Here is a 6,228-nt window from a genome sequence, read left to right as displayed (position 1 = left end):
TTGTTATGGGTTTGTTTTTGTAGGTCCTTTTCTTCTCTTGTGTTTCCTGCCTAGAGAAATTCCTTTAGCATTTGTTGTAGAGCTGGTTTGGTGGTGTTGAATTCTCTTAGCTTTTGCTTTTCTGTAAAGCTTTTGATTTCTCTGTTGAATCTGAATGAGATCCTTGCCAGGTAGAGTAACCTTGATTGTAGGTTCTTCCCTTTCATCACTTTAAATATGTCCTGCGACACCTTTCTGGCTTGCAGTTTCTGCTGAGAAATCAGCTATTAACATTATGGGAGTTCTCTTGTATGTTGTCATTTTTCCCTTGTTGCTTTCAATAATTTTTGCTTGTCTTTAATTTTTGTCAGTTTGATTACTATGTGTCTTGCCATGTTTCTCCTTGGGTGTATCCTGCCTGGGACTCTCTGCACTTCCTGAACTTGGGTGGCTCTTTCCTTTCCCATGTTAGGGAAGTTTTCAACTATAATCTCTCCAAATATTTTCTTGGGTCCTTTCTCTCTCTCTTCTCCTTCTGGGACCCCTATAATGCAAATGTTGTTGCGTTTAATGTTATCCCAGTTGTCTCTTATGCTGTCTTCATTTCTTTTCATTCTTTTTTCTTAATTCTGTTCGGTGGCAGTGAATTCCATCATTCTGTCTTCCAGGTCACTTATCCATTCTTCTGCCTCAGTTATTCTGCTATTGATTCCTTCTAGTGTAGTTTTCATTTCAGTTAGTGTATTGTTCATCTCTGTTTGCTTGTTCTTTAATTCTTCTAGGTGTTTGTCTTTCATTCTTCTAGGTGTTTGTTCTTTCATTCTTCTAGGTCTTTGCTAAACATTTCTTGCATCTTCTCAATCTTTGCCTCCATTCTTTTTCCAAGGTCCTGGATCATCTTCACTATCATTATTATGAATTCTTTTTCTGGAAGGTTGCCTATCTCCATTTCATTTAGTTGTTTTTCTGGGGTTTTATCTTGTTTCTTCATCTGGTACATAGCCCTCTGCCTTTTCATCTTGTCTGTCTTTCTGTGAATGTGGTTTTTGTTCCACAGGCTGCAGGATTGTAGTTCTTCTGCTGTCTGCCCTCTGGTGGATGAGGCCACCTAAGAGATTTGTGCAAGCTTCCTGATAGGAGGGTCTGGTGGTGGGTAGAACTGGCTGTTGCTCTGGTGGGCAGAGCTCAGCAAAACTTTAATCCGCTTGCCTGCTGATGGGTGGGGCTGGGTTCCCTCCCTGTTGGTTGTTTGGCCTGAGGTGACCCAACACTGGAGCCTACCCAGGCTCTTTGGTGGGGCTAATGGCAGACTCTGGGAGGGCTCACGCCAAGGAGTACTTCCCAGAACTTCTGCTGCCAGTGTCCTTGTCCCCATGGTGAGCCACAGCCTCCGCCCCCACCTCTGCAGGAGACCCTCTGACACCAGCAGGTAGGTCTGGTTCAGTGTCCTATGGGGTAACTGCTCCTTCCCTTGGGTCCCGATGCACACACTACATTGTGTGTGCCCTCTAAGAGTGGAGTCTCTGTTTCCCCCAGTCCTGTCAAAGTCCTGCAATCAAATCCCGCTAGCCTTCAAAGTCTGATTCTCTAGGAATTCCTCCTCCTGTTGCCAGACCCCCAGGTGGGGCTCAGAACCTTCACTCCCCTCCCATGGGTGGACTTCTGTGATGTAAATGTTCTCCATTTTGTGAGTCACCCACCCAGCAGTTATGAAATTTGATTTTACTGTGATTGTGCCCATCCTACCGTCTCATTGTGGCTTCTCCTTTGTCTTTGGATGTGGGGTATATTTTTTTGGTGAGTTCCAGTGTCTTCCTGTCGATGATTGTTCAGCAGTTAGCTGTGATTCTGGTGCTCACACAAGAGGGAGTGAGAGCACGTCCTTCTACACCACCATCTTGAACCAATCTTGACCAAGTTATTTTATCTCACCGAATTTTAATTCTTTCATCTGTCAAATGGGAAATATAATACTTAGATCGTTAAACTGATGTGAGGATAAATTCCTTGTGATACCACACCTGTATTAAACCTTGATTTGGGTGCCAAATTCAGAATTAGTGAGATTTTAAAGTATGAGAAACAAAGAATTTACTCTGGATGTTTCCATTTTTTTAATTTTCTTTTTTTTTTTAATCTTTGGCCATGCCATGCAGCTTGTGGGATCTTTGTTCCCTGACCAGGGATTAAACCCAGGCCCTCAGCAGTGAGAGCATGGAGTCCTAATCACTGGACCACCAGGGAATTCCTTACTCTGGATATCTCCAGATGAAAGCAATTTAATGAAAAGAATTAGGTGCTTACAAAATTATTTGAAGATATGGAGGAGCAGGCAGGAGCCCATGGCTGGGCTTAGCCAGTTCAAGGTTAACAGCATAACCTGGATCCAGAGGTCAGGAATGGTGACTGTTGTAACTGCCGACACCACCTTGCTATGACACCCCCAAAGCAATTGTCTTGACACAGGTGTGCCGAGTTTGCCTTCAGCTACTGTCTCTCATAGTAGAATAGCAGCAGAAAAATAGTTGTTCTCTCTTGTCTTCCAAAACTTGTGGGAGTGCATCTACCTGGTGTTCTGTTTTGCTTCCAGAATTCTCACTGCCCACAAGTTAGCAAATGGAGTTTTGAGTTTTCCAGTGCCTGCTATACAAGAAGGCGCATGGAAGGTGATGGGACTAAATACCGTGTGCCAGTTGACCACATCCAATGTTTCAACTACTTAGCACAGTGTTGACATAAGAGATCTTAAATGTTAATCATCATGATTAATAGATATACAAATTTAGGCCAGCATTCATAAGCTGTTATTCTTAGAAGTGAAGGTAGTCCACATCACACTTCCTTGCTCCACTCTGTCAAGTAAATCATCAGGAAATCTATATTGTCCCTCTAGGAGCGGCTGAAGCACAGGTCTGTTGAATGCTCTGTCAAAGTTCCAAGTAGAGCCCGTTGATCTGATCTCAGTTTAGCCATCAGTTCATGATTTTATAATAGCTCCATAGGAGAAAGTCTGGACAAATAGTAGACTGTGGAATTTTCTTTCTTTTTTTTTTTTTTTGTGGTACGCAGGCCTCTCACTGTTGTGGCCTCTCCCGTTGTGGAGCACAGGCTCCGGACGCACAGGCTCAGCAGCCGTGGCTCACGGGCCCAGCCGCTCCGTGGCATGTGGGATCTTCCCGGACCGGGGCATGAACCCATGTACCCTGCATCGGCAGGCGCACTCTCAACCACTGCACCACCAGGGAAGCCCATGGAATTTTCAACTACTTTTATTTTTAAACAACATTCTTGTTTGATAAAATTTAAAAATGTATTCTAAAGAAAATGAGTAATTGCAGCAAAGATGTAATCAGACTCAAGCTCTATCATTGGTATTGATGTAAGAGCTATCTCCCCCATTTGTACAATGGTATGAATGAAAAAAGTGAAAAATGGAGGGTTTTCTTTTTCATTTTTCACTATACTTTGTCCTTTTTTTTTTTTTTTTTTTTGCGGTACGCGGGCCTCTCACTGCCGTGGCCTGTCCCATCGCGGAGCACAGGCTCCGGACGCGCAGGCTCAGCGGCCATGGCTCACGGGGCCCAGCCGCTCCGCGGCATGCGGGATCCTCCCGGACCGGGGCACGAACCCATGTCCCCCGCATCGGCAGGCAGACTCTCAACCACTGCGCCACCAGGGAAGCCCTGTCCTTTTTTTGATTGAGGTTTGGATTGGGCTGTTACCTTATTTGTCCTCCACAGCTTTGGGAAGCTTTCAAATTGGATGATGCTATTTTAGAGTGCCTGATGGGGAAATCATCGTCATATCCAGGTGACACCCATTATCCAAAATGGTCAGATTACTTTTCCATTAGTCAATCATACCCCCAGAAAACTCTGAGTTTAGCATCAGAGGGAGTTATTTTTATTGTAACAGCAGATGAACTTACAGAGTGAAAGGGGCCAATGGAAAAGCCAGAAAGAGTATGGAGAGATGCCCCCATGTCCTACCCATCCCCCCATAACCCAGAAGAAATTTTCCAAATCACTTTTTTACATATGCCTTGACTGTTGATTCATCAAAGCTGTCTTCAATAGATTCACAACTCAAACCACATTGCAGTTTTTTTTTTAATAAAGAGGAGAATTGAAAATGTGAATAGAGTATTGCTTTTATTTTTACGAGTGGGTGTGTTCAATACAAAACACTGTCAGCAGCTAATACTATGCTTGTTAATATGCTCAGATCAAGTGCGTACACTTTCCCAAATGAAGTATGTATCATCAGATGCTCTCACATGCAGTTTGTCTTCTTCCCTCACATCATTAGAGGAAAGGGCTTTTTTTTTTTTGATACATTTTGTCAATACTAAACAGTGTAACAGCTTTTTTCGAGAGGCTAGAGTGTTTTCCTCCTGATTCATTGTGAATGTCTACCAGAGTATTTCCTTTTAAGTTAAAGCATTTTACAAATTCTTTCTCCTGAATCAATTTACATACTTTTCTTGTCACTATGTTTAACACATAACATTTCTTACTGAAACTTCATTTCATTTTGTCCCAACCTTCTTGTGATGTTTGGAAGGAAAGAAACAGAGTTCATTTAAAACACTCATGTTTATGATGGAGGAAACCACACTTTTTGTGAAGTTAACCCACTCACGGACAGAGAATCTGAACTTCAGAATATTTTGTGTTTGGAGAGAATGCACACCAAGGAGAATGGGCTCATTTCAATTCAATGTATTATAGGAAGGAAAAGATCAAGGAAGAGCTGGTCTTAAAACTGTCAAAATATGAGAATTTGACGGGAAGAAAGAAGGAAAACAGAGCAGTTGGAAATGCAAAGATAAAAGAGTTGGATCCAGACATGTCTATGTAATTTCCCAGAAATGGAAACTGTAGGGGCAATTTGGAAAGAGATAGCGAGAAGCAATATGCATTAAATGTTGAGCATTTCTTGCATCAATGAAATTGGAAGGCTCTTAGAACACATGGCGTAATGGTCTTATGATTCATCTACATATGGCCTTATTCTTGGTGACTGACAAAGGGAGAAATGAAGTTCCATAAGGAATTAAACACAGAAGAGGAAGCTAAACACTATTTCAAAAAGAGATTCTGGGAAGCCTCTAGGTCACCAGCAGAGTATTAACTAACTTGGCCTATTAAATACCCATGAGGATTGATCCCGTCTGTAATTTCCTTTAATTCTGTGCATCCTGGTTATGTAGGTGTCATTTCTTCTGTTTTCCTGATAGTCCTAGAGGTGACTTGTCTGAAGTTGGTCAGGCAGTTGGTGGTTGGGTTTAGGGGCAAATAGAATTCTTTCCGCCACACCAGTGATTTCCAACCCAGGTTACTTGTCAGAATCATTGAAGAGTGTTGTAAAAATACAGATTCTTGGGCCTTAGCCCAGGAAATTTTGATTCAATAGTCTAGAGCAAGCTCTGAGAATCAAAAAAAAAAAAAAAAAGTAAGTCCCTCCAATGACTCTGCTGCATGTTCCATTTGGGGAAACAATGCCCACAATTATGACCAGAGATAGTGTGAGAATGGTTGAAGATAAGAGACCAGGAGAGGAGGGGGTGGAATATAGGCCCTCCTCTGCTGTGTGAGCAGTGAGCAAAACTACACCCAACCACAGTCAGTCTCACAAAATTCTACCAGATCTGAAAAGTATGCCTTAGCATCACCTGAATTTATTTCTGAGACCCCAGGCCTTTCTAACTAGCCCACTTCCTTCCAAATGGCAATTGGATACTCCTGTGGTTTGGAATTGTGCTTTCAGAAGCCACAGAAACCATGATAAAATGCTGTCACTATATCCTGTCTCCTCAAGATGAATTAGGGGGCTTCCCTTGTGGTGCAGTGGTTAAGAATCCGCCTACCAGTGCAGGGGACACGGGTTCAAGCCCTGGTCCAGGAAGATCCCACGTGCCGTGGAGCAACTAAGCCCATGCGCCACAACTACTGAGCCACTGAGTATTTTGCCACAAATACTGAGCCCACGCGCCACAACGACTGAAGCCCACGCGACCTAGGGCCCGTGCTCCGCAACAAGAGTAGCCGCCGGAATGAGAAGCCCGCGTACCACAACGAAGAGCAGCCCCCGCTCTCCACAACTAAAGGAAGCCTGCGTGCAGCAACAAAGACCCAATGCAGCCAAAAAAAAAAAAAAAAAAGAGTAAAGGAAGAGGCATTTGGAAATATGGATGCCCTGAAAGTGTACTTACTAGACCGTGCTTCAAAAAAAAGAGTAAAATATAAA

The sequence above is a fragment of the Delphinus delphis genome, chromosome 2 (assembly GCF_949987515.2).
Source record: "Delphinus delphis chromosome 2, mDelDel1.2, whole genome shotgun sequence".
NCBI classification, from domain to species: Eukaryota; Metazoa; Chordata; class Mammalia; order Artiodactyla; family Delphinidae; genus Delphinus; species Delphinus delphis.
This window is presented reverse-complemented; position numbering follows the sequence as displayed.